The sequence below is a fragment of the Aquarana catesbeiana genome, linkage group LG04 (assembly GCF_042186555.1).
Source record: "Aquarana catesbeiana isolate 2022-GZ linkage group LG04, ASM4218655v1, whole genome shotgun sequence".
Taxonomy (NCBI): Eukaryota; Metazoa; Chordata; class Amphibia; order Anura; family Ranidae; genus Aquarana; species Aquarana catesbeiana.
This window is the reverse complement of record NC_133327.1, coordinates 260,563,647-260,591,131: the sequence shown is the minus strand read 5'-3', so window position 1 is coordinate 260,591,131 and position 27,485 is coordinate 260,563,647. Positions and strand designations below refer to the sequence as shown.

General features: G+C 36.8%; 1 protein-coding gene and 1 long non-coding RNA gene across 3 annotated transcripts in view; one reads left to right on the top strand and one right to left on the bottom strand.

Moving 5' to 3' along the window:
* BCL6 (BCL6 transcription repressor) overlaps positions 1–27,485 on the bottom strand; it is a 100,843-nt gene that overhangs the window by 25,987 nt on the left and 47,371 nt on the right. For both annotated transcript variants that reach the window (XM_073626415.1, XM_073626416.1), the window contains exon 3: positions 22,874–22,981. The gene's annotated coding sequence lies outside the window, so the exon portion shown is untranslated. The remainder of the gene's footprint in view (positions 1–22,873; positions 22,982–27,485) is intronic.
* On the top strand, positions 605–26,971 carry LOC141139873 (uncharacterized). The gene is made up of 2 exons (XR_012243827.1): positions 605–3,032; positions 26,655–26,971. It is a non-coding gene; the product is annotated as an uncharacterized lncRNA (long non-coding RNA).

Genomic DNA, 27,485 nt, shown 5'->3' with positions numbered 1-27,485 from the left:
GATCACATGTGCAGCACCATGGCAGTTGTAGATCAAACAGAAGCCACTTCCTTTTCTGTAAAGAAGAGGAGGGTTTAATTCCGCTTTAAGGCTGTCAGTAGATCGGCCTCTACAAACTCTGCGGTGCCTAAAAATGAAGAGCAACTGAGCATTAGAGCCGCACGATTAATCGTTGAGAATCGTTATCGCGATTTTTTTCCCCGTTGCGATCTTGACAAAGTATTTCCCAATTCTTTCTATGCAGAGAATTCTCAATGCTCTGCTAAAGCCAACAGCCGTCAAAAGAAATGGGGGGAAAAAAACGGGCAGTCTGCCAAGAATCACATCATTCTTTAGCAGTGGAACTTAAGTATAAACATTGTAACGATTTGTTCTTTAGATCAAAGGAATATACTTTGGTGTGTAAATGAGGGAAGTTTAACCACTCAAACACTAAACCTTTTTCTGACATTTGTTGGTTTCAAGTTAAAATCATTTTTTGTTTTTTTGCTCGAAAATTACTTAGAACCCCCAAACATTATATATATATATATATATATATATATATATATATATATATATATATTTTTTTTTTTTAGTAAAGACCCTAGAGAATAAAATGGTGGTTGTTGCAATATTTTATGTCACATTGTATTTGTGCAGCAGTCATTCAAATGCAATTTTTTGGGAAAAAAATTACACTTTCATTAATTTAAAAAAAAACTATCCAAAAGTAAGTAGTTAGCCCATTTTTTTTTGTATAATGTGAAAGATTTAAATCTTTCACATTATACAAAAAAAAAAAATGATCTTTTTATTGTAAGCAAAAAAATTGTGGTTCTCATTTTGGCCAGAATTGTGCAGCTCTACTGAGCATGTACAGAGCAGGGTGAGACAGTATATTACTGGATTTCTAAACAGTATAGACACTTATTTTTAATGTTTTACATAGCTATACCTGCAAAAGGGGCCAGCCTGAAGTGATCTAGCAGGATTTCATTTTCTGACTAATGTTCCACTTTAAATGAAGTGAATGGGAGCTCAAGCCACACAAAAAAAAATAAGCCTTGGTTCACACTGGTGCAGCTTTGAAATCACGCTACTTCAGCGCGATTTTAAAGCCGCAGATCAGTGCGCCTGGCACCTCCAATTTCATTGCTGCTTGCGACTTCGTTTACCAGAAGTCTATGTGAGTCACAATTAAATCAGCAAAAAGTAGTGCAGAAACCTTTTCCAAAGCCGCTGCGACATGAGTTGCGGCAATTTAAACGATTCCATTACCGGCAACGGGATGCAATTTGGAACAGTCAAATCACATGATAAATTGCACATGGTGTGAACGGGGGATAAACACACACAAAAACACCTGAAAAATAACCAAACATGCTCAGGTGTGAATTGGGTCTATACAATACGTTTTTTGGTCTCTACAGACTTCAATGGAAGCACCTGAAAACATGCCTAACACATGGATCCCCACTGTCCCTGATTTCGAGGGACTGTCCCTGATTTTGAGGGACAGTTTCTGATGTCGAGGGATTGTCCCTGATTTCGAGGGACTGTCTGATTTCGAGGGACTGTGCCTGATTTTGAGGGACTGTCTGATTTAGAGGGACTGTCCCTGATTTCGAGGGACTGTCTGATTTCGAGGGATTGTCCCTAATTTCGAGGGATTGTCCCTGATTTCGAGGGACTGACTGTCCCTGATTTCAAGGGACTGTATCTGAATTCGAGGGACTGTCTCTGATTTTGAGGAACTGTCCCTGATTTCGAGGGGATGTCTCTGATTTCAAGGGACTGTCCCTGATTTGGAACAAAGTCCCTTTGTCCCTCTTTCCTCCTCATTTGTCCCTCATTTTGGTCTGATTTATATAGTTATATATAAAATGCACTTTTATCTTTCAAAAAGTGTTTCCTAGCGCTAAACCTTTCATTTCTAAATTTCTGCATTTGTAAAATGTAAAAGCCAGTATAAAGGAATAGTAGTGGTAAAAAATAAGGACTTGTGGGTTTAACCAATCATTTTTTTTTTGTATAATTCTCCTTTAAGGAGGCGTGGCAGGGGGCATGTCCTATGCCTACATACTTTTGCTAATAGGTGTCCTTAGTTCCCAACTCAAAAAGTTGAGGGGTATGCCTAACACACATTTTTCATGCTTCTCCTAGTACCTAGCTTTCCATTGGCTAAAACAAAACACTCAAGGCCAAAAACATCTGTATTAACATTCAGAACACTCCACACTTGCAGTGCACTTGGAAGTGCAGTCGCTGTAGATCTGAGGGGGACATGCAAGGAAGATAAAAAACAGCATTTTATCTTGCACACGATTGGATGATAAAATCAACAGAGCTTCCCCTCATTTCAGATCTACCCCTCAGATTTACAAGGACTGCACCTCCAAGTGCACTTTTAGTGCACTTGTAGTGCAAAGTGGATTTGCCTTTAGTAAATCAGCCCCAGTGTAACAACCCTAACTGATCAGCAGTGAGTGGAATTCAGTTCTGCACATGCGCAGCAGCACTCAGAGGCAAACGTGGACGAGCGAGGAGCGTGCACCTCTGCAGGGGTTCTGGGGATGCCGTATTTCCCACAGCACCGGATCCTGTTCTGTACTGTGTGTTGCACATAATCCACTTTCTGCACCCAGCACACAGCGGGACACTGCATAATGCAAACAAATAAAAGGCTTTCTTTTCAATATTCACCAGATGCCATCTTTTCTATGAATGCCCATGTCCTGGGCAAGGGGCCAGTGCCAGGTCTGTGCCCCACACAAGCTGCTTTTGGGGTACTTTCTGCTCCCCCCCTCCCCAACCACCACCCATGTGCAATTTTCAACCTGGACTAGGAGAAAATCCTGCTGGATCTCTATTGGACACCCTGCTTGGGAAGAATGGATTCTTGTTTTATATTGGCAGATTTTTATTTCTTTTTTTTTGTAGGTACAGTCATTTCTTGAAGCATCCGGCCTTTTCATTTCTAGGGAGCATATGTTACTTTTCAACTGTTTCACAGGACTCTCTTGGCAGCTTTTATTCCATGGACTAAAGTGGTATGGTATTGTGGCATTTGTTCTATTTATTTACAGAAATATAATGACATATTTTGGAGTTTTTTGTGTCAAGGCAATGTACATTTGTTTCAAAAATGTGTAAAGACTCTGGGTGTTAATTATTATTATTTTTATTATTATTATTATTACTGTGAATGTCATGTTTGTGTGTTGGTTTGGACCTTTCCGTCACAATCAGATCACTGCGTGGATGAGGACAGTCACTGAAAGACATAAAAATTGGCCTGGAAATTTTACATAGAAGCTAACCTCCAGCAAGCCCAGCTCTCAAAGCATGTGTTTGGGTGCATAGGTGGGGTTGAATGGCTACAGGAAATATACATTGATTGCTCTGTAAGCTAATAGTACAAGTCAGGTTTCCCTCCCCTTATTGCATTGGCTTCTAGAGAGGATTGTGGAAGCAGCAGCCCATAGACTGATGGATTGAGAAGAAGCAGCACCACTCTTAACATCAGTAGCCAGAAACAGGATTATAGCCTTACTAATCAGATTGACCACGGTTTATTGTGGCTGTCTGTGTCTATAGCATGGCAGCATTAAAAAGTGACACCATTGCATGCTACGTTTGTATTTATTGATTTTTTTTTTTAGAGGATATCAAACATTCTGTATTTTATAAAAAGGTTGTTTTTTTTTTATTCCTGCAGAAATTCTACACAGTGCCTGCAGAAGCTTATTTTTAAAAGGCAATCTTGTTAATGGGTAGACATTCATTCTTTTTGGATTGCATTGTTTTTAAATAGTTAGTAGTAGTTAGTTACATCCAACTAGACTTGTTCTGTGATGTTAATGTGATGACTACTAGCTATATTTAATGACCTGGATAAATGGGAACCTTCACAGACGTGTTTTTTTTTTTTTTTTTAATCAATGCCAAGGACAGCCCAGTATAGCAATAATGGATGGGATGATTTTTTTTTCTTCCACTGTTTTCAATAAACATTTTATCCTAATACCCTGTTCATATTTTATTACCATACTGACTTACTGATATTATTGTAAATGCATTTGTTAAACTGTAAGCAATGATGGCCAATCCGGTCCTGAAATTGCCCCTAATTCAATGTTAAAATGTTATCCCGATACCCTGCTGATTTTTTTCTATCACTATACTGACTTAATGATAATATTGTTGTTAAAACGTAAGCAACGATGGCCATCCTGTCCTGAAATCGTCCCTTAATCAATGTTAAATTGTTATCTAAATACCCTGTTGATTTTTTATCACTATACTGACTTACTGATATTAATGTATGTTATGTCTTTAAGCTGTGAGCAATGATGACAATCCTGCTTTAAAACAATGCCTTATTTCATGTTAAAATGTTGCCAATCTTATTTACACCCATAAAAAAAAGAAGCATTCCTTTTTCTTTCTGTTACTTTCTAAAATTCTTAAACTGGCCTCACATTATACAATTTTCTTGTTCAATTTTCTGTAGATTTACCTTCAGCTATGTAGTGCAAAGGCCTGCCTGATTGCATACAAACTGAAAGTGTTTAGGTCTGACCTCATATTATATGCCTTAATATAATATATATGAACTGAATGTAAAATCTTGCTTGACAGGTGCAGTAATTAGTATGGTTGAAGATTTTCTGTGAATCCCAATGTATTACACATAACTTGTCGTTGAAAATATACATGCTGATCATGCATGCAGCGAGTGTATAATTCACCGTAGCATGTATTTACTTTTTTCATTTCTAGTAACCTCCTTTGAACCTGACTTTGTTACTGCCTACAGATTAGGATGAACCTGGCTGTTTCAGTAACTAGCCCCCGTCATGATAACCAAAAGCATGTAACGAGTGTAAACTGGTTATACAAGCTGTATTTCATTACCTGCCCAAATGTTAGTATTTTAGCTAGGCCCTAGTACAGCCTCAAGGCTCATCTGGCATGTGATAGGCTGTGTGGATGCAGTAGTGTTTTGGCCTTTTTTTTTTTCTGTGACCTACTTTTGAACAACTCGGCAGAGCACGCTTAAGTTGTTAAAGGCCCAACATCCAGTGAGTGTGCAGGTAGCGCGTATGTCTGATTTCTTCCCAGACTCTACAAAGTAGAATGTCCATCATGGCTGTACCCTACTTAAGCCTGGTGACCCAATTTATTCAAAGAAGGTAGAACATTTAATGCTTGTTTCAGAAGGCAAGAGTGACGCTCTACTATGAGTTGAGCAATTTAACCCTTATATAACAGTGAACACATTGACAAGTATGCTCAGTGTTTGCTATTGCATGAATACCTGTTGATAGTATAATGTTGCAGGCTATATGTTTATATGTTTTTGTAGAACAGTGGAGTATAAAGTGTCCTGTTTGATATTACTCTATGGCACATCTGACAACTCATACATGTCCCCGGCTTAATGCCACCTGAGTTTCAATGCCCTTCTCGCTCATGATCCTATTGCCGAAGATTTAAGCTGTTTCTGAACCTTGTACCAAGTAGAATATAATAGACAAGCCCTGGTACTTTTCCATTGAGAACAACTGTTGCTTGATTTGTTTGTACCCTGCATGTAGAAGCCTTTCACATTACATTCCAGTCATGGGTGCATTCCCATGGGTCCTGAGCCATAACACAGCTTCTGCCCTGAATCTTCACTTACTGCTTTCCACCCATTTCATTACAAAATACCCCAATGCTAATCCTGGTTAATCAATAACAATAGCCAAGACCGGTCAATTTTTAACTCATCATACAGAGTGCAAAGTCTAACTATTACAAGAGCTGCACCAGCTGCTCGCCACAATTCTTGGGAATGCAGAACCTGCCAAAAAGTTCTGCGTTGTGCTATAATCTAACATTCTTGAAAATTCTGAATCAATTTGTGGTATATAAAAAAAAAAAAAAAAAAAAAAAAGAGGAAGTGTCAATCACTGAAGAATGCATTACAATACCCAAGCAGCGTTTGCATCAGCAGACACTGATTATGAAGTTTTCTTTCCTTAAAGACACAATACTTCTACAGATCACCTAAATGATGTGATGCTCTTTTATGCTACTACAGAACACCACAAATGTTTTGTCATTTGTTTAAATATTTTTATTATTAACACTGCTACCACCATGACCACCGCTGAGTATGATAGGAAATGAATTTTGCACCATCACCTAGTAGGCTACTTTCAGATGGGGTGATGTCACAGTCAAGTCATCCCACCTGTGCTTAGCACTATTCATTGTTCCCCTAATCATAACTAAGCCATTTGTTTCTATACTGTGAAAGAGCTACTTTCACTTGAACAGTTGTGATTAGCCATGGTGGCATTTAAACAGTGTGAGAACCCTGGCTGTAAAACAAAATGCATACCAATATTATTGTTAACATTATGTTGCATTAGGAGGGGCATGATGGAAAATTAAATCCAATTTGAGACTCTGTATAGCATGTGATGAAGATGCTGCAAATAAATAAAGAAAAAATAAAATATTATATACACATACATCAAATAAATTCTAAATTATTCTCCTAGTAAAAAAAAATCTGAAATTACTTACAACATCCATTTGGTGATGTGGCACTGTGGTCTATATATATATATATATATATATATATATATATATATATATATATATATATATATATATATACGAGACTAGTGACGGTGAACATGTAAAATAATAAGACCAGTGACAATGAACATGAAAATCAGGTCACACCTGCGGTATATATATATATATATATATATATATATATATATATATATATATATGTCTTGTATATGTGGGATCAGGGACAATGATATGAAAAATCATAAGACCAGTGACAATGAACATGGAAATCATGTCACACTGTATAGCAGGATGGCAAGTTGTTGCACTGTGGTCCATGTTCATTGTCACTGGTCTTATGATTTTTCATATCATTGTCCCTGATCCCACATATACAAGACATATATATATATATATATATATATATATATATATATATATATATACCGCAGGTGTGACCTGATTTTCATGTTCATTGTCACTGGTCTTATTATTTTACATGTTCACCGTCACCATCACTAGTCTCGTATATATATATGTGTTAGCGCTATATAAGTTATAATCATAAAATATATATCTATATATGTGAGACCAGTGACAATGAACATGTAATGCATAACAAAATGGCAAGTTGTTGAAGGGTAGATAAAAATTGCAATATCTTATTTAGGAATATTTTTTGCAAATTAATCACTGTAGCGCCATATCTATTTATTTTAAAAAAAAAAAGTTTAATATTTTTGGAGAATGTTAAATCTTTACAAATAACTCTTTGGTTGGCAATGGTAATAATAACTATGAGGGCTTGATAGAATCAGACTTAACTGGAAAATCAAAGCACGCAAAATAAATATTTCTAATATTCCAACTAGTTTAACTGGTTTCTCTGTTATTAATGCTTACATGCAAGATTTATACATATTTATTGTAGGTAGTCTCTGTCAAGTTTATATAAAACCAAATAAACTGCTATTCCACAGCTAAAAATAGATTATGTTATTACATTTTATTACATGTCAGCTAATCCCAATATTGGACATGAACATTATTTATAGTAGAAATAACTTTTCTCCAGCATAGACAACACAGCCAAATCATCCTTGCTGATTTCCTGTGGATTGATACATAGTTTCATATAAATAGTGTAGATTTGTAGTTATATGATACTACTAATATTTTTCAGATGAGAACATTTAAATGCTCACTTCATTCCAGGAGATCTAGAGCTATCCTAAAATTAGATTAGACTTCCAGTAACTACAACTAATGTGTATTAAGGGAGAGTTGGGGGGGGGGGGGTTAAAAATCCCAATTGTTAGAAAAAAATTAAAGTGTAAAGATGGACAAAATCAAAAATGACATATATGATACCACCTGTCAATAGCATTACCACAGCAGACTTTGTTTTTCAGAATCCGCCGTAACATAGTTGTATTATCTGTTGGTAATGCCAGGAACTCTGTTACTTTTCAGCTTCCTTTACTAGACCAAGCAGTCCAGCAAAAGTGGCAGTCAGAGTGTTTAGACAAACCATTTAACACTTACAACGGTCAGCTTTTAGTAATTTGGTTAAAACCTTTATCCCAAAAGCAAACACACCTGTTGCTGTAACTGCTTTAAAGGTGTTAGCCGGGGTTCAGCTTTAATTTATTGGACACTTATGTAAAGACCATCTAAATCTGGTAGTCCATCTAACACTACCCTTTCCACTGGTTAACAATGCTACTGTAGGAGGGTTGCTAAGTTGCCCCTCCATAGATACATGCGGGAGTGAGCATAGCCACCCTAAGACAGGAAAGGGTTGATTTACTAAAGGAAAATAGGCTGTTCCTTTTTGCAAGAGAAGTTGCACTTTGCAAGGGAATTTTCTTTAGATCTTAGTTAATGCGGTGATATTTCACTTTGCAAAGAAAGCATTTTTTTTCTTCCTCATTATTGCATGGTGGAAGTCAGCAGCACTTCACTTCATTCACCAAGCTCTGGGGGAAATTCCCTGGCAAAGTGCAACTTCCCATTATTGCATGATGGAAGTCAGCAGCACTTCACTGCATTCACTAAGCTCTGGGGAAAATTCCCTTGCAAAGTGCAGCTTCCCTTGCAATTGAACAGTCTATTAGTTGCCTTTAGTAAATCATCCCTGAAGTGTCTGGATCAGCAGTTGAAAGTAATGGGGAAAAAAGCCTGAAAAATGAAAACAAATGCATCCACCACATCTAAGGATTGATCAGCTTGAATACATTAAGTTTTTGTTTTTGGGTTTGGACACACTTTAAGATTGACGTATATGTCTATGTTTTGACATAGATATGTCCTAATAATTAAAAAATGTATAATTTGTGAGTAAGGAGCTAGACTAATTTACTGTAGACCCAAGCAAGCCTCCTCCTTAGATATTTATTTTTATCTGTCATTGACACCCATTTGTCTGCATGTACATGTCTCCTATACATACACATCTAGGCACAAACATCTTGAAGCGTAAATATGTCTATTTTGAGCCTTTGTATATTATTGAGATTCATGCTATAACTTAACATGGGAATTTAAAACAGGTTAGCTATGCTAAGCATGCTGCCTTTTCTGTGTTTTAGTACTCTGCTTTGCATCATGTCATGTCTACTGTAATAGACATGCCTTGCAGACAATGCACTTTGATAAATTTAGACACAAGGGCCATAATGGCCAAACAGAGATTATCTTGCTTGCTTTGCCTTGTTATCTAAACTTTATCAGATCTTGCTTGTGCACTGTCTAAGAATTGTGGGGGTGGCTATTAGTAGCTGTTTATTAGCTTCATGTTAAGTCATTTTCTTTTTCAGTCATCGGTGATATTATAATTGGATTTGTGTCATTTCTGTTGCTTTGCACACACATGGCTTTGCAGAGTAAATGCAGCATTCTTGCAGTGCACACTTCCAGAAATAGTTGAATGCATTGCTAAGTGAATTAATATGAAAGGAGTTCCCTTGTTTCATTCTATGTACCTTTAGTCCAGTGCTTAGGAAATGCAGATAAAGCACATTTTACTACTAGTCTTTATCTGCAGATAACACTTGTACATGTGAATACGTGGTTGATACTTCAATTTATTCTATGATTATTATTATGCAGAGATTTATATAACACCAACAGTATATATCAAGCAGTCAAAAAATGGCTCTTATATGCCATAGACTAGTTAGAGTGCAGGAATATTACTGATCAACGTTATTTAGGTAAGTAATCCTGTGTCTGTATATGAAATAAATTGGTGCCATTTCACAGAACTACTCATAGGGGGTTATTCACTAAAACAGGAGCACCCAGATTCTGGTGCAGCTGTGCATAGTAACCAATCAGCTTTTAACTCCAGCTTGTTCAAGTAAGCGTTAACAATAAAATCTAGAAATGGATTGGTTATTATGCAGAGCTGCACCACATTCTGTGTGCACCAGTTTTATTAAATATCCCACAAATGGGACACCGCTGTTTATGTTGGCACCATGTCAAACATTGTGACATGATTCCAGTACATTGTTTTGTCATTAGACATGACAATGGGTATCTCAAAGATGCAATGCAGCATATAGCAATATAGCAATTACACTTAATTTATAGGCTGTAGCTTGTAAGTTTTGCATATTGCACAAAGTGACGGAATTAATGATATGAACTTGTGGTCCTTTCAAATGTTCAGTCAGTGCAGGGAATTTAACTACTGTGAATGGGATGCTTGATGCAAACACAAGTTCGATTCACTTTAGTAAATCAGCTCCAAATTTTTAGGTAGCCAGCTAGAACTATGAAACCTGAATTCTTCTTGCTTGTTGCCTGTTATGCTCTGCCACATAAGTGTTTGGGGTTTTATTGGATAAGCCACCAATAAAGCTAGAAAGTATAATCCTGTTTCACGAAAACAGTCCTTCTTGCAAATGAATTACAAATCAAATGAGGTAAAATCCCAAAGGGTTGATTGACTAAAGGAGTAAAGTTTGTCTACTTGGCTGTGAATGTTCACTTAGTTTAGTGAATAAGGTAAAGTTGTGTTCACTCTAAATACCTTGTTATGTAAATAGGAAAAAAAAAAATCCGGATTTGTCCAACATGACGGAATGATTGACGTGAATGCAGCTTTGTCTTATTCAATAAGCTAAGTGAACATTCACTCTGCAGACTAAACTTTTTCAACTTCTTTTGTAAATCAGTCATCATGTGTCAGATGGCTGCAGTTATGTCACATGTTTTACACCCATGATGTCAAACAGTTTATATTAGATTAAATATATCAGAATTTGCTGAATGGGATCTCTTTACTTTATGGCGGTGTGCTTAGAGATTCTTTATCAGTAGCATAACTAGATATGGTGGGGGCTCATAGCAAAGTCATAAGGCATTCTAACCTCCATCGTAAATAAAATTACTACCACTACTATTACCCATGCCTTTCTAAAACAGTAACTAACAACATCACACATGTATTCCCTTGCATAGCAATCTGATAGGGGTACATAAACTATATACTTGTATTGTGTCAACCCCTATTTACTGTGCTGCCATAATAAATTACAATGCGTCCCAGCATTTCCAGGATCTTTTTACTCCTTAGCCCCAGAGAAGTCAGGTGGTCTTGGAATGTTAGTTATCCTGCTTACATTTGTATTATAACTGACATGTGCAAAGCTAAAAATGGGAGTTAAATCATAGCATATGTCATAATGCAAACCTGTAGTGACAAAAATACAGAGGCTGTCATTGTTGACGTTATTTGAAAAAAAACTATGGCTGCTGTTGTTAACTTTATTTGAAAAGGCTGGTTGCCTGGTTGTTGCTGACTTTAAGGTTTCTAATCCCTGATTTTAAACAAGTATGCAGAAAGTAAAACTCAAGTGAAGTTATAGGTTGGGGTTGTTGCCATTTGTTTGTACTGTTGGTCAAGTAAAGTTAGAACTATTCATTTGCGTACTTTTTTCAGTCAGTGACTCAAAAAGTAATGAGTACAGTTAGTCAATAAGAGCCAGGCACCTAGCTTTTTCATGAGCAGAAGTAAGCAATGGCAAGCTCCATGTATCTCTCACTGCAGGTTTACTTTAATTGACAGAGCCAGTGTTTTATTGATGATGCGTAATGCCCTGGGTTTGCCGTTGGAATAAGCCCTGAAGGTTTTTCCGACAGAATTCCGACGGAATTCCGCTCAAGCTGTCCTGCATACACACGGTTACACCAAATTCCCACCGTCAAGAACGCGGTGACGTACAACGCATACGACGGAACAACACGTACTATGTCTCGTACTTGCTTCAGAGCATGCATCATTTTTGGTACGTCAGAACAGCATACAGACGAGCGGTTTTCCCAATAGGAATTTGTTCCGTCGGAAAAATATAGAACATGTTCTCTACCTAAGTCCGTCTGAATTTTCGACGTAAAAAGTCTGATGGGGCATACACATGGTCGGAATATACGATGAAAAGCTCCCATCGAACTTTTTCTGTCGGAAATTCCGACCATGTGTACGGGGAAAAACTTGCATTAAAATGAAATTTTCGGTTTTCCTGCTTTTTAGAGGTAACATCATGATGTTTTTTCCATTTTGTTTTTAAAGCACCAAATAAAAAATCCAGACAATAACCTGGTTGGGTGATTTATATATCTTGACCTGATGTATCCCTCAAAGTGAAATTTGCCAGATAAAGAAAAACACTCCAGTCTGGGTGAACTAATATCTCACCTAAGTCTTCCAACTTTCAGAATGAAAAGCTTTATAGTCTTCACACAATGGGGTTGGTTTACTAAAGACATATGGGCCATATTATTAAAGCAGTGAATGTGGCTTTCACCAAACATTCAGTGCAGGTAAGTCTTTCGATTGTAAGTGTTTTAAATTACAGTGATTAAACCCCTAACGTCTGTGTCATTTAACAGATGTGATTGGCTCTAACAATGGTGACATTAACACAAACCCATCTAGCTTGCGATTGGAAGCTTTGACTGAGAGCTGTTGGTGACAGCTCAGTTAGTGTACTAGAAGCATGCAGCCATAGAGGCATATGTGCAGTGCTTGGGCGTTGAAGCCTACCTTTCTTACTGCTGCATATGTGCATTACAGCAATGGTCATCAACCCTGTCCTCAGGGCCCACTAACAAGCCAGGTTTTATGTATTACCTTGGTGAGATACAGACTAGAATACTGCAATCACTGAGCAGCAAATGATATCACCTGTGATGTATATCAGTTATCTTGCAAACCTGGCCTGTTAGTGGGCCCTGAGGACAGGGTTCATGACCACTGTGTTACAGGGTCAACAACAGGTTAATTAACCTACAGCAAATGTTTTGTGAATAGAACATTTACTGTTTCATAAATATGCTCCATTGACTCTTCCCTTTGGAAAGTGAAAGTTCGCTTAGCTTTGCGAATAACATGAAGCTATATTCACTGTGAACCTTTTACCAAAACAAAGGGTGCGGCTCAAGTCTCCGACAGGTTCTCATCAGCCACTGGGAGTGCAGGCATAGGGTAAAGGGTAGTGAATAGAGTAAAGCTGTATTCATTTTAATTTTGTCATCACTTGTGAATAAAAACCCTTCTTTAGCAATAATTCTTTCACATGTTTGAGTTATCAATGTGAATTTAGCTTCATTGCAAAAGAAGAAAGGACCCAAAAGGCACACCACAAAAAAACCCTATGTGTGAAAAGTGAAAAAAACAGCCACAGACAGGGCTCCATCCAGGCCACACCTCCAACATGTTTCCCCCCACTCACAAGGCCTATTCATGGGGATCCCCATGATTAAACCCCATGGGTGGGGGTGAAACACGTTGGCGGGTGTGTGGCCTGGACAGAGCCTGGGCTGAGGCTGTTTTCACTTTTCACACATAGGGTTTTTTTTGATGTGTGGCTTTTGGGACCTTTGTTATTTTGCAATGAAGCTATATTAACTTTGATAATCCAAATATGTGAAAGGAATATTACAAAAACAGGGTTTTTACTCCCAAGTAATAGGACAATTGAAATGTATACAGCTTTACCCTATTCACTCACTTAAGTGAATGTTCACTTTGTACATTAAAAATTATCTACTACTTTAGTAATTTAGCTCCTTTGACTTAGCTAATGAATATCCAGATCCCAGAGGAGCAATATTTGTCATTGATTCTGAAGGCACAGACTGGCAGTGGAGCAAATTTTGGGAAGTCTGCCAGTGTCTTATATTGGTGTAAGCACGTAGCAGTTCATCAATAATAAAATAAAGCATATACCCTAGTCACAAGTATTCTTTGTTTTAGATTTGCTAGTTGGCACCACATGCCACTCATATACAGTAAATAATATATGTATAATCCTCAAGTATTTCATGATAATACTTCACATAAGCTTTGGATATTTTTCTTCATTATCATTACTATCATTATCCACAGCCAATCTATTATGCTGCTGTATAGCACAGGGACATCAAGCAAGCCACATATGTCCTTGCCCCTCTGGAGCTTGCAAGGTACTTTCCATTCCATGCACCCAAAAGGGACAATTAAGTGCCAATTAACCAACAAGTGTGTTTTTTAGACAGAGTGTATGGGTTCTGATTCATGATATACACCGGACCATAGCCTTGCATGATATTTACCTACCACTTGATCTCATTTGTGTGATTGATGATAAAGCATTAATACCTACAAAGAGCTAATAAGATCCTAGCCAATAAGATCCTAACTGACCACAAACAAGCAACACTGCAAAACAGAATAGTGTGAGCAAGTTCCCAGAAGAAAAGTTGTGATTCATTAAACAGAGCTTACTAAATGAGTGGGAGCTCTGCTGACTTCCATCACCCAATCACGTGCAAGCGAAAATGCTGTTTTTGTTTTCTTTATTGTCCTTGCACATGATTGGGTATTCTTTGCAAAGTGCAGCTTTATCTCATTTACTAAGCTCTGGAGAAACTGCATTTGTAAAAGTGCATTGTCTATTTGCCTTTAGTAAATCACCCCCTATGTGTCTTGCACTACATGTCCCTACAGTGCTTTCTGTTGGATGGATTGAGAGGAGTGTAAAGATCCTCTGTTTTGCTAAACTGCTAAAATAAAGTGACTAGCAAATATGGCTGCTTTCATGTACATTTATAATATATTGCAATCTATTCATTAAAAAAGGTTTAGAAAAAAAATCAATTAGGACAGTTTAATACAATTACATCAACCTACATGTAAATATAAAAAAACAAATAAATGAAATCCTATACATTAACTTTGAAGCTGAACTCTGGAAATTGAATAGGTTGAGTTGGCCCCTCTGTACTGCATTGGTTGAAAATTTGGTGAGGGGTGAATGAATAAGGGATAAGCAATGAGGAGGGCCCTGAGAGATTCTCATTGGTCAGCATTTGCTAAATGCTCAGACATGAAAAGGTAAATTAAGCCTTTAAACTGAGACCCTGAGCTGCATAGCAGTTCACAGAGTACAGTACACACACATATTCCAGAAAGTGAGGTAAGAATAATTATAAAATGACTATAAGATAAGTGCTATTCAAGTGTAAAAATTCCAAAAAGTTATCCCCCAGACATTTACTTATCAGTGTTGGGCTATTTCACATTCCAAAAAAAAAAACAAAAAAAACACCAATCCAGTACTGGGGTGCTGTATTGAACTTCCTTGCCTTGTGGAGTTCAAAGCTTCTAGTATCATGTAGGCAATTACATTTAAATATAATTCAAAAATTATTAAAATGTAAAATAAATCATTAGGAGTGGATAATTTGAAGATTTGCAGATCTATTTTAAATCATATTTGATGGTTCTTTCTTCTTTGTTATGTGTCTTAGACGGTTATGTCAAAAGAACTTGTCAGAGGAACTACTCTTTTCAGTCTTTACAGTGCTATTGCATATATACTGTATATGGTAGGGTTTAGTTTGCCCATATCTGATCCAGTTGCTGTAAGCAAGGCACCTGATTTGAGCTTTACCTACTGTGTTAAGAGTTCCCCAGGAGCCAGTGCTGATTATGGAACATAATGTTGCACGGAGAGATTTTTCCCATAGATTGCATAATACAAAAATCTGCAGTCAGTATGTGCATAATACCAATCCTTCAAGTTTTTAAAAGACAGTGTAAAACAGAAGGGAGTATTTGACATGGCCCTGTGGATTTGAGGTCTAAAGCTGCTCATAGATATGAGATGATTGTCACCTTATCTAGCCCAATACTTTAGGATCAGGAAATATTTGTGTATCTGTGAACAGTCTGCAACCTTTGCTAGTATCTCGCAATTTTGCAGGACAAAATTAGTCCAAGTTGTATTTTTCCAGTGGGTGTTATTCCATGAAAGAATGTGTAAGCTCTAACGAGCAGGGCCCTCTGATTCCTCCTGTATTGAATTGTATTGTACTTGTACTGTCCTCCCTAATGTTGTAAAGCACTGCGTAAACTGTTGGCGCTATATAAATCCTGTATAATAATAATAATAACATATCTATGTTTAGCCTAAATGAGCCACCATGCTTATTCCCCAATGACTATGAACAGTGATTGTTTAGTTTTAGATTTTCCAATCTCAATGTAATGCTTTAGATCAGGGGTCTCTAAACTATGGCCCTCCAGTTGTTCAGGAACTACAATTCCCATCATGCCTAGTCATGTCTGTGAATATCAGAGTTTTACAATGCGTCGTGGGACGTGTAGTTCTGCAACAGCTGGAGGGCCATAGTTTGGAGATCCCTGCTTTAGATGACTGTGTGAAAAGCGGGCGTGGTTAAGTTGCACACAATATTGGGTGTGGCTTAAGGAGGCTAAGAATCTGAACCCACTCCCAGTATACATTGCATGCATTTGCCACAGACCTTGCACCCACAAAGTACTCCTTAATTCCTGTGCTATGAGTGAGAGTCTCATAGACACACATTAAGGTAAATATGTGTCCTAACCTTGAAAAACAACCCAATTCCATTTAAACCCTTAGAGTCGGCACTTCCTGGCCCTTTACGTTTTGTTTGCCGGAAGGCGGGGCGGGACTTACGGTCATGTGACCGCCGTGATTGGCGGTCACATGATCAGAAAGCTCCCGATAGCAAGCTGCAAATGGGAGCTTTCAGTTAGTCACCGATAACTGTTCCGGGAGCGTGCAAGGTGCACACTCTCGGCACAGCTCTACTGGCGCTATTGCATGCAAATATGCGGCCACTCGGTGCCAAGGCCCGGCTGCTTAATTGCATGCGCTCAGCACCAAGGAGTTAAAATAGAAATAAAAGGCAAATAATTTGTGTACTGTATATATCTGTATATAAAATCATTATAAATACGTTTTTTTTTCTTTTTTTATAAGTGATCACATATTCTCTGTTCTCAGCTGCATAAGGGGTCTAGAGAGCTGAGAGTGGAGAAACAGCAGTACATTAATCTTTCTAGTGAATGGCTGTGCGAAGGGGAGGGGGGGAGTTGTCAGCACAAGTCTGATCTTTGAAGGACAGGCAGGCTGTTCTCCCAGCACAGCCAGAAAACTGACCACTCCGGGATGGATGTGCTCTTCTTGCTCAGTTTGAAATAGGAATAGGAGCAGGAGGATTGGACAGGATCACGAGGTACTCCACACAAAGGAAGCAATGCAAAAGAGAACAGGTTGATTTTGTAACACAAGAAAACAGACACATATCAGGAATATAAAATGTGGGAGTAACATATTCTTTATAGGCTGAATGCCTTCAAATAAACAATATTTGGGACAGGGCCAAGCGGCCTTACTTTAGAAAACATCCCTGTTGTGTTTTCTTTATTCTGTGCATGTGTGCCATGACTCCATTCATTCCTATAGGGAAAGCAAAGCTCTGAAGAACTGCTCGAGGCCGCCTTGAATACAGCTCCCCATAGGAAAGAATGTAGCTGCTGCACACATATGTAGGATAACTAAGACACAATGAGAATGCTTTTCAAGGTAATGCTGTGTGACTCCGGGCATGGCCACGTTACATAGTAAAACTTGTTGAATTGAGGAAAAATGTTCCAGTTTGCTACTACACTTTCTTAATGTGACACTGCCCTGTCCCCTAGTACAGCTACTGCCAAGACTAAGAACATGAAAGACCAATCAAACGTAGCAACAGAGTAGAAATAAACATTTGTTGAATGGATATTAGTTAACCATAACAGACCATAAAATAAGCTGACATAAAGGGGTTGATTTATAAAAGGCAAATAGACTTTGCACTTTGCAAAGTGCAATTGCACTCTGCAAGTGTAGATTCTCCAGAGCTTAGTAAATGAGCAGAAGTTCTGCTGACTTCTATGATCCAATCACGTGCAAGTGAACATTTTTTTTTTTATTTTCCTTTCACGATATTGGGTATTCTTTGCAATACGATTTTTACCTAATTTACTAAGCTCCAGAGCTACTGCTTTTGCAGAGTGCAACTGCACTTTGCAAAGTGCACAGTCTATTTGACTTTAGTAAATGAACCCCATAATGTAATGTGTTTTTGCCTTAAAGGACTTGCACCCAGACGTATGTGTTGTTATCATGGCTGCATATATAGTTCATATTTTCTTCTTAGCTGAAAAAAATACAGGGGCTATAATAAAGTCATCATACAGTATACATTAAAACATTGGGAATGTAAATGGTTTTACAGATCAGTCCTAATGGGGGATCAGTTTATAGGCAGGACTTTTGATTGGTTGTGAGGTTGTCTGAATGTCAGCTTACCAAGCATCTTCAAAAGAGACCATGTGACCAATGCCATATTTCTGGTCTCATGACTGCCACAGTAGGAAAACTGGCACACAATTTTCTTCATGAAAGGTAACTATATAGCAATGCTCTTCTTTTATTTTCAATAGTTTAATGGAACAAGGGTGTTAAGAAATCTGGGGGTTGTGACTAATAAGTAACAGCTAGTCCGCTAGAGTTTTCAGAAGCAATGGCAACCATATATCTCTTATGAAATGTTTACTTTAAATGCCCATGTGATATGTCAGAAAATGTATACAGCCTTTACCTATTTAGTAAATTTAGGCTGTAAGAGACACACGGCACTGCTGAGCACAGTAATGCATATTTAATAGCACAGTTGCATTGACCTGCCTTCCCATGCATACAGAAATGTTCTGTGCCTTTGCCTGTAAAAGGTGAATTCTATAACAGGACATTTGTATAACACATCATTAAAATGTGACTCTAAGAAATTATGTTGCAAGGGCCTTAAAATAACAAGTTTAAAGCCTAACTCCAGGAATTGGATGAAATCTATACTTACAGTGGGGACCCCGCATTGCAAGTGATAGCTTCTAGTTTAGGGGTGCAAGGATAAGTAGTAATACTTAACTTATTCCTCACTCCAGCAAGCTCCCTTCAGTGAAACCTCCTCTCTAAGGCACTCCTGGCCATGATTGCACTTCTGCCTAATAGCTCTGCATTGTACATTATGACATTAAGAGACTGCCCACAGCCCGGATTACTCAAGGGAGAGGAAGAGAGTGCTGGAGCCAACTACAGCAAGGTAAGGGTTACAGCCTTTTAATCTTGACTAGATTTAATGGACATTAAAGGGTAGAACTTCCACAATTCCTGGAGTTAGGAGTCAAAGCATAAAGGTGGCCATACATGGATTGAAATTCAGCTGGTTCATCAGGGACCAGCCGAATTTCAATCCACGTATGGAGAGGCTGGTTGTACAGAAGTCAATCTATCGGTTGACTTTTGTACAACCAGCCTGGTTTTTACCAATCAGTGCTGCCGGTTATAGCTGGAAACACTGATCAATTTGCTCCATGTCATCAGAACATAATAACATAGCAGATGTGATTCTCCCATCCACCTTAAATATGTGGGTGGTGAAATCATCTTTTTTTTGTTCAACCTGCTGGTTGATAAAAAAATAACTGATTATTGTATGGCCTGCTCAACTCCAGGGTTCTTGTGACTATAAATAGTTTGTTAGGACCAAGTCGCAAGTAACCTGGACTTAGGCTTTAAAGTTATTATAATTCTAATTTAATATATTTAATATATTTTTTGTGTGTTCTCTATGTTATTAATTATATTTCAAAATGCTTCCTTTCTCTTTGTACATTTCTTTATTTTCCTGTCCTACTGACCCTGCCTTATTTTTGAAAAGGTTGTTGGTTGTTTTGGGGGATCTGTGATGTGTCGACAAATGAAACCCCGTGTCAAAAAATGTCTGAATTCAACCTAAGCTTATTGTAACAGCCAGACATGAGTGGTCTACCATGGTGCAAGTCACATAAGCCTTAGTAAAAAGCAGAGATTTTTTTTTCTTTTGCTCCAAACCTGCCTACACAATAACTAAATAAACGGAAATTTTAACTAGTACCTAAGTATATGTCATTTAAAATATGCAAGCACAAAATATATTCAAAATTAGGTATTTATATAGAAACATTATTAGTGCAATGATTTTATTTTAAGTAAAGCTACAAGTTAAATGCACTATACTGCCAGACTGTATTGATTCTGTTGACAAATATTTTGCAAGTCTCTGTATAACTGCACTAGCTACACTTTATTAGCCACCAGTTGCCAGCTTTCTCTACCAAAATAAGGAAATAAATATTCATAAATAGGTAGCAACTACAGTCCAGTGTTATATTTGTGTTCTATTACTGTGACTGGTGTCAAGTCACACTTCTGCTGGTCAAACTGATAAATTACTGGCCAGGTGGCAGCATTAATAGATACACTGTCAGCGTTGAGTACACTTGCAGACAGTTTGGGACATTCAAGGGATTCAGTATGATAATATGTCAAAACAAAACCTGCAAAACAGGTTAATCCCCTTCATGCACTTTTACCACCTGGTAAAAAAAAATATTTTTCCTTTTACTAAAAAAAAGTCAAACCAGATTTTAATTTTAACATTTTTTCCAAAAACAATATGTATGTAGTAATTATAAATAAGCTATTGAGCCAAAATACAGTTTAGATATGTACCTACTCCATTAGTGCAGAATATTTCCAAGAAGTATTGATTTAATAATGATTCTATCAATGTAGTTTAACTGACACCAGCCATTTATATTAATATATATATATATATATATATATATATATATATATATATATATATATATATATATATATACATTCCTCATTTAGCTGGAATGTTTTAGTTGTGATACCCTGGGTACTCTGTAATATAAATTGTGACCTAAATATTTGGCATAGAGTAGATTAAGTATTATATTCCAGTTTTAATTTATTTATTATTTATTTATTTTTTATTTAGAACTAATAGGTTTCATAACTAAATATTTATGTCTCCTATACAATATTTTTCATTTTTATGTGTGTTATCAATATCTAATAATACAAATATCACTACTGCAACATAATAAAGAACATTTACAAACAATAATCATGAAAACATTGAAATGTTTGAAACCGTGTATAATATAGTATGCAGTAATGGAAATGACTATGGGATTGAATTCAAAGTTATATTTTATATTTTTAGTGACGTTTATTGGAGCAGATTTACCAAAGGAGTAGAGAATGCCTACTTACCTCAGTGAATAAAATAAAGATGTGTTCACCTTTAATAAATATGCAGCATTTTTTGCCTGGCACATGACTAAATGATTATAGTGAACGCAGTTTAAATTTTCAAGTATTTAGTAATTATTTAATAAATCATCCAATTATGTCAAGCACATGCCATAAAGATATATAAATATGACATCAGATGTGTATCTCTACAGAAGAAAATGAAATATTGGTGATATCATTACAGCTCTTGACAAACATCACGGGCCTCCTAATGCAACATCTTATTCTGCATCTCAGGAAAATGTCCAGACCCCTTGATTAACTCCCATTTTTGCTATGCTATTACAAATACACTCAGACAAAAGTTTAATATTATTGGATAGTATTTTATGATATTTTATTTAAATTCTTCTTTTCTCCATTCCTAAGAATAGTATTAAACATATATAATGCAGCTTTAATATTATCTCTGTAAAACAGATTTGGCAAGTGATTCCTGATGAAATAAAGACTGAAGAACTCCCGACTAGGTCATAAAAACTTTGCAAAAATGTGTCCATTTTAACCAATAAATCAATTGTGTCCATTAGCTCCTGCCAAGTGACATTTTTCTATCACTTTAGTAAATTAACCTAAAGAAGTAGATAATGTTCACTTAGCAAAGATAATGTTTACTTTTCTTATTAAATGGGATGAAGCTGAGTTTACTTTGAATATCCAGTCATATAAAAGGGAAATTATTATTATTATTCAGGATTTATATAGTGCAAATAGTTTGCACATCACATCACAAAATAAAGGGAGACAGTCACAATACAATCCAAGACAAAAGGGATACACAGGCCCTGCTTGTGAAAGTTTACAACAGTGTTTCTCAACTTTTTTTTTCAGTCAAGGCACCCTTTAAAAATAATGGACAGTCTCAAGGCTCCCTATTCTAAAAACTATTCTAATAGTTTTAGATACAGCAGCAACATCCACACAAGTATGACACCCAACGTTAGAGATCATTTATTCTTCCAAAACAAATACACTTTTGCAAACTGGTACTGACTAGTATTCCAATGTTTCTCTTCTCCCTCAGTTTTTCTCTATCACTCAGCTAATGTGACCCTAACGCTGATGGAGTGGGGCAGGGGAGGATCAAACAAGGATACTATGCATATAAATGGCATCATCCATATCTACTGATAATGCCATTGGTCGTTTGGATGCTGGCAACTAGAAGGTTGTAATGGTTCACAATGAAAACCTGTGGCTTTGTGTAACTAAAAGGCAGGCTTCATCGACACACCGGCTTGTATACAATTTTTGGGCATTTTGTCAAGGCACCCCTGAAGAAACATCAAGGTACCCATAAAAAGGATTAAACGTGGATTTCTTTTGCACATGATTGGATACTAAAGAGGACACAGCTTCACCCTATTTTCTAAGCTCAGTGAACGTTAACTTACATATTGAACATTCACTTTGCTTATTGACCAACCTCTTCTCACTTAGTAAATTAACCCTAATGTCTTTTCAAACAAAATCCACTGGAACACATAGGAGCCTTGGCAAAGTGGTTCAGCATATCTGTCAATCTCAAATAACATTATTTTAAAATAATTTTCTTTTAAAGCCAGATCTGCCCCAAAGTGTCCCACCTGCAGTAAAGGTGAGTGCCCCTAGTGGCGTCTATCCCACACTGACATATAATGTATCTGAACCACCAAAAAAAATAGCATATATTGCAGCTTACGAGTCATAAGATGTGATGGCTGCATTTTTCAGCCTGTTTTCTGTTTATTTTTACCTGGTGGTTCTGCCAGTAACACTTTCTGTCCCTGGGTAACAATACTCACTCACTCTACTGCATCAAGGCAACAGGAACTGGACCGGATTACTGGAATCTTCTGCTCTCCACTTCATCATAACATACAAGGGAAGAGATCTGAAGCCATCAGAACAACCTAATTGATAGGAAGGCAGCACAGGCAAAGAATAAAGAAAATTATCAGCTATAACGATTTCTGGCAAGATCAACAGGTATTTTGTTTTTTTTAATCTATCAAACAAATATAACAAAAACATTTCAATATTTAACAGACCAAAAAGGAAGCAAATAAGAAAAATCCATAGTCAGGGTGTGCATGCATGCCTACCTGCATTTACAATAAAACCATTATATATATATATACCAGTGTTTGCTAATGGTTTAAAAATCATATTTCTTTGTGTAGTTTGTTGTTGCATATGTGCAGGTAGGCAACCTTATTTTTTCATTACATGTGCGGGATCTGCTTCCTCCTACTGTTTCTCTTATCTCACTGCAAGTCTTCCACACAAATTTGACTGATAACAATAGACTCTGCGCTCTCAAGTGGGGTGAAATACATCACTCAGAGGCTGATTTACTAGAGTTGAGAATCGTTACGTAAAAAACTATAGTTTGATCACTTTGAATACCTTCTGTACAGATTAAATAAATAAAGAGAAATTTGCCTTTCACATGAATGAATAATTGAACTGCATTTTAATAAACTAATTTAAATCTAACTAATAAGTGTCCTGCTTATTCAATGTGATTTTATTGAAAGATCCACTAGAAACTAAGATCTCTACTTCCAACCAGTCAGTGTCCCTCTTAATGTTGTGTATGTAATGTTCTGCATGTAATACCCACATAATTCTGGCTGCAGGCATTTTCACAACTGATTTTCAGTGTCCAGGTACAAAGCAGTATTGGTAATTTGCAGTGTAACTTGTTGTCATAAAGTCGGACATTTAAATGGAATGTGCCAGAAATTTGGATATTCCACATTACTATTAAAGCAGCAAGACCTTGTGATTCCATATTGTTCTATTCAGTACGGCAACACTTTGATTTAATATTAAGTGTTATTTATGATTTATTTGCTTAACATTGTTATTTCTATGTGTCATTATGGATGGATTTTCTGTTGTATTCACTGCTTTATAATAAAGTCAATAAAAATGATGTAACTCACAGCATTTTCTTTTTAGTATGTGGAATGTTTGCAAAATATTTTTTTGTCAGAAATGGGCAACCTTTAACACTGCAGCTGTTGCTGAATGTTCTCCCCCACAACATTTAAGCAATAGATGCCAAATCTTACACTCCAGTAATATTTTTATACAATAAATCAGATAGCGGAGCTTCCAATGCCTACTGAAATTTAGGAAGATATATGTGCTTTGTGTATATTTAATAAAATATGAGAATGCTTATGAGAATCTTTTTTTTCCCCAAAATAATGGAGAATCGTATTTACTTTCTGACTGCTTTGTATATATTCTTTTACAAAAATAAAAAATTAAACTGAAACAGGCACTGTGTATATATCTGAAGAATATAAAGTGATTATAAAATAAATCAAGGTTAAGCACATTCCTATGAAAATGTTTATATTAAAAAAAAAAATCTTGTTCACATGCTTAACATCTGTAACATCAGGAAACAGCACGCTATTCCAGACCATGATATGTATCAGTCTAAACATTTACAGTACATAATAAAATGGAACACTAATGGAGCCAAGTTAATAATCTGATTTTTTTTTTAACAGTTTTGCAGTTTGAAGGACTTTTTAATGGTAGCAATTACATATTATTGTTTTTCTTGTAAACATAAAACTAATGACTAGTTAAAGGGAATCTGTTAAGAATCATGATACCAGCTTTAGCCAGCAGCTGTCATTCTCTGTCCTGGGCCATACATTCTTTTTTTCTGTAGTGAAGCTGAATCTTTTCAGCTTCAATGTTAGTAACATCACTGACCGATAACTAGAATGCGGCCTTGGAGCCAGAGAATTTGATGATCGCATTTTGAGGCTTTTCTCACTAGTATTTTATTTAAAGTGGCCTAATCATTAAAAGAGACTCCTTACAATCAATCAATTAAATAACACATGCCATCATTACCAAATTATTTTAATACTTAAAAAAAAGTAACTCCTTCTTCCTATGACTAAAAGAGCTGTTTTCCCAACTTGCAGCCCTGCTCACATGATCTCTGTCTGCCCCTCTGTCAGCTCCCGGACAGTGCATATCCAGGAAACCTGATTTCATCAGGCTGTGATTTTTTTTATACCTTTTATACAGATGAATTTTTACTGCCTTTGGAGGTTTCATCTACATATACACTAGCTTATTTTATTTTATATAGAATTGCTTATGACATGGTCTTTCCACAGATATACACAAACTAAATCTTGGCTGTCTCCTGAGGAAGCGGCGTTGCTCCACGAAACGCGTACAGACAGAACATGCATCAATTCAAGTGCTTTTGCAATTTTGTATATATGTAATCCAACAGGAGCACATGTATATTGTGTCTTTTGTACTTTGATATCCACAAAGCTTAATATGTCTGATTTTAACTTGAACATTTAATACATTTTGTATCTTTTTTACATTTTGGTATCGATTTTATTTGGCACAACTCCCAAAAGTCCCATGGGAAAAAATTCTTTCTTGGTTCTCGTATATTTTAGGGACTGAGTTCTGCCATTGTCTTAGCAACTGTGGCCTTTTCTTTGTTTGTACATTACAGCACAGGGTCTACTGTTTTTAATCAGTAGTGATATATGGTACTCGTAATGGCTGCCCCCATGAACATAGATAATTACAAAATATACAGAGAAACAAGTTAATTTTTTAAATATATTAACAATGACAGATGTGTTTATATGAAGTTGGGCTATTTGACATGGGTATCTAAAATCAGACCATAGTTCCAATTTAAATGGCCACTACCATTAAACTAGAAAGTTACTTTTGCGTTTCTTTATAGCTGCTATTAGAGTTTAAAGGGAGCCTAAAGCCAGCCTTCAGTCCCCAGATCAACTGTAGCTTATTGCACTCCCCCATTACCACAAGAAAAATCTTGAGCTTTTTTTTGTTGTTGTTGGTGTACTTTTTTGTTGAGTCCAGGCCCCCTGCCACCATTCATGCCTAGGTGAAAATGATGTGTCCCTGCTCCTGCAGCCTCCTGGGATATCCTTGCCACATATTCCAGGAGGCTGCAAGAGCAGGACTCACAGCGGCCGAGTCCTGCCAATAGTTATCGGGGGACCAGATATATAGAACCTGCAACAGACAGCTATCTCCCGATTGTGTAAGAGAAGAGCATGGTGGTCCTGTTATGATGATCATAGCAGGACAACACTGTATTTGCTGGGCAGGTGAATATGTTTTCTGGAGAGTTACCAGAAATACAGGTAAAAAGGTACTGAAAAAAAAGTGAGGGGGGGAGTTATTTTTTAGGTGGGCACCATTCCATTCAGACAGACCCTCATTAACAGCACTGCCAAGCTCCTCTCAGAACTGGGTATATTTTTTTGGGCTGCATGATGCTAAAGTATACAGAGCACCTCAAGGAGAAATGGTAGCCTTGGAGTTGTCAACATCTGATCAGTTAGGATGCCAAGCAAGCAGACTGCTACTGATCAGCAGCAAGGGGTTGTAAAATATCTCCTCCGCATTCAAACACATAAAAATACCGGGTTCCATTTTTTTCATATAGACACAGTTCTATAAACTCTCGGGAAATTTACTTTTTTGTCTGTGAATATTATTAAACTGTTTTACATAAGCCAACTCATAAATTATGTTTTTTTTTAGGTCCTTCAAACACTATAAAAGAAGATAATGGAATATCCTTCGTCTGCAGTTTTGACGGGAAAGACGCAGAGAAGGGTTAATGTGCTTTTTTTTAAGCCAAAGCCCACAGGAATGCCAAAGGGAATATTATTTAATCAAAAGTGCAAATAAACGCTGCACGATCAGGGTTGTAAAACAGCAAGAGAAATAAAAGGATGTTGTGTTATACTCTGAAGATCCATATCCGAAGAGCTACTGTGAAGTTTTCCAAAGTCATCTTTAATATGGGGGAAGACGGCTTATTGTTGTTGTATTTTAAATATAACGTTTTAACAAGGCCTAGTTACTGTTGAACTGCATATGATAGATCTCTGTTGGTAAATACATAAGAACTTTATGTTCTCGGGCAGAATCCAGTGCAATAAGAAAGTCAACAATTCAAAGCAGCCAAAACCATGTAATGTGCATACACATATGCATAATTAAAGGAAATCATAAAACTACAGGCTGGCAAGGAGGTAATAGGGACCATTTAAATTTAGAGAATGGAAAAAAATAAAATAGGATTGTTGCTTAGAACAACCAATACGGTGTCAGCTTTCATGTTTTAAAGCTGTACTCCAAGCAAACAGATAAAATATACAAACAAAATATACTTTTGTGAGCTGTTTTACCTGCCAAAAGATTGATATTTCTCTCTATTTATGTCTCTCCTCCTCCCATAATCATTGACTGGACACAGAAAAGAGAAGAAACACATTAATGAGCTTAGCTTTCTGTCACTCTTCTGTGTCCTCACTCCAGCATAACTGATTGCCTCCCCCCCCCCAGTCTTCGCTTTGCTGTACCATA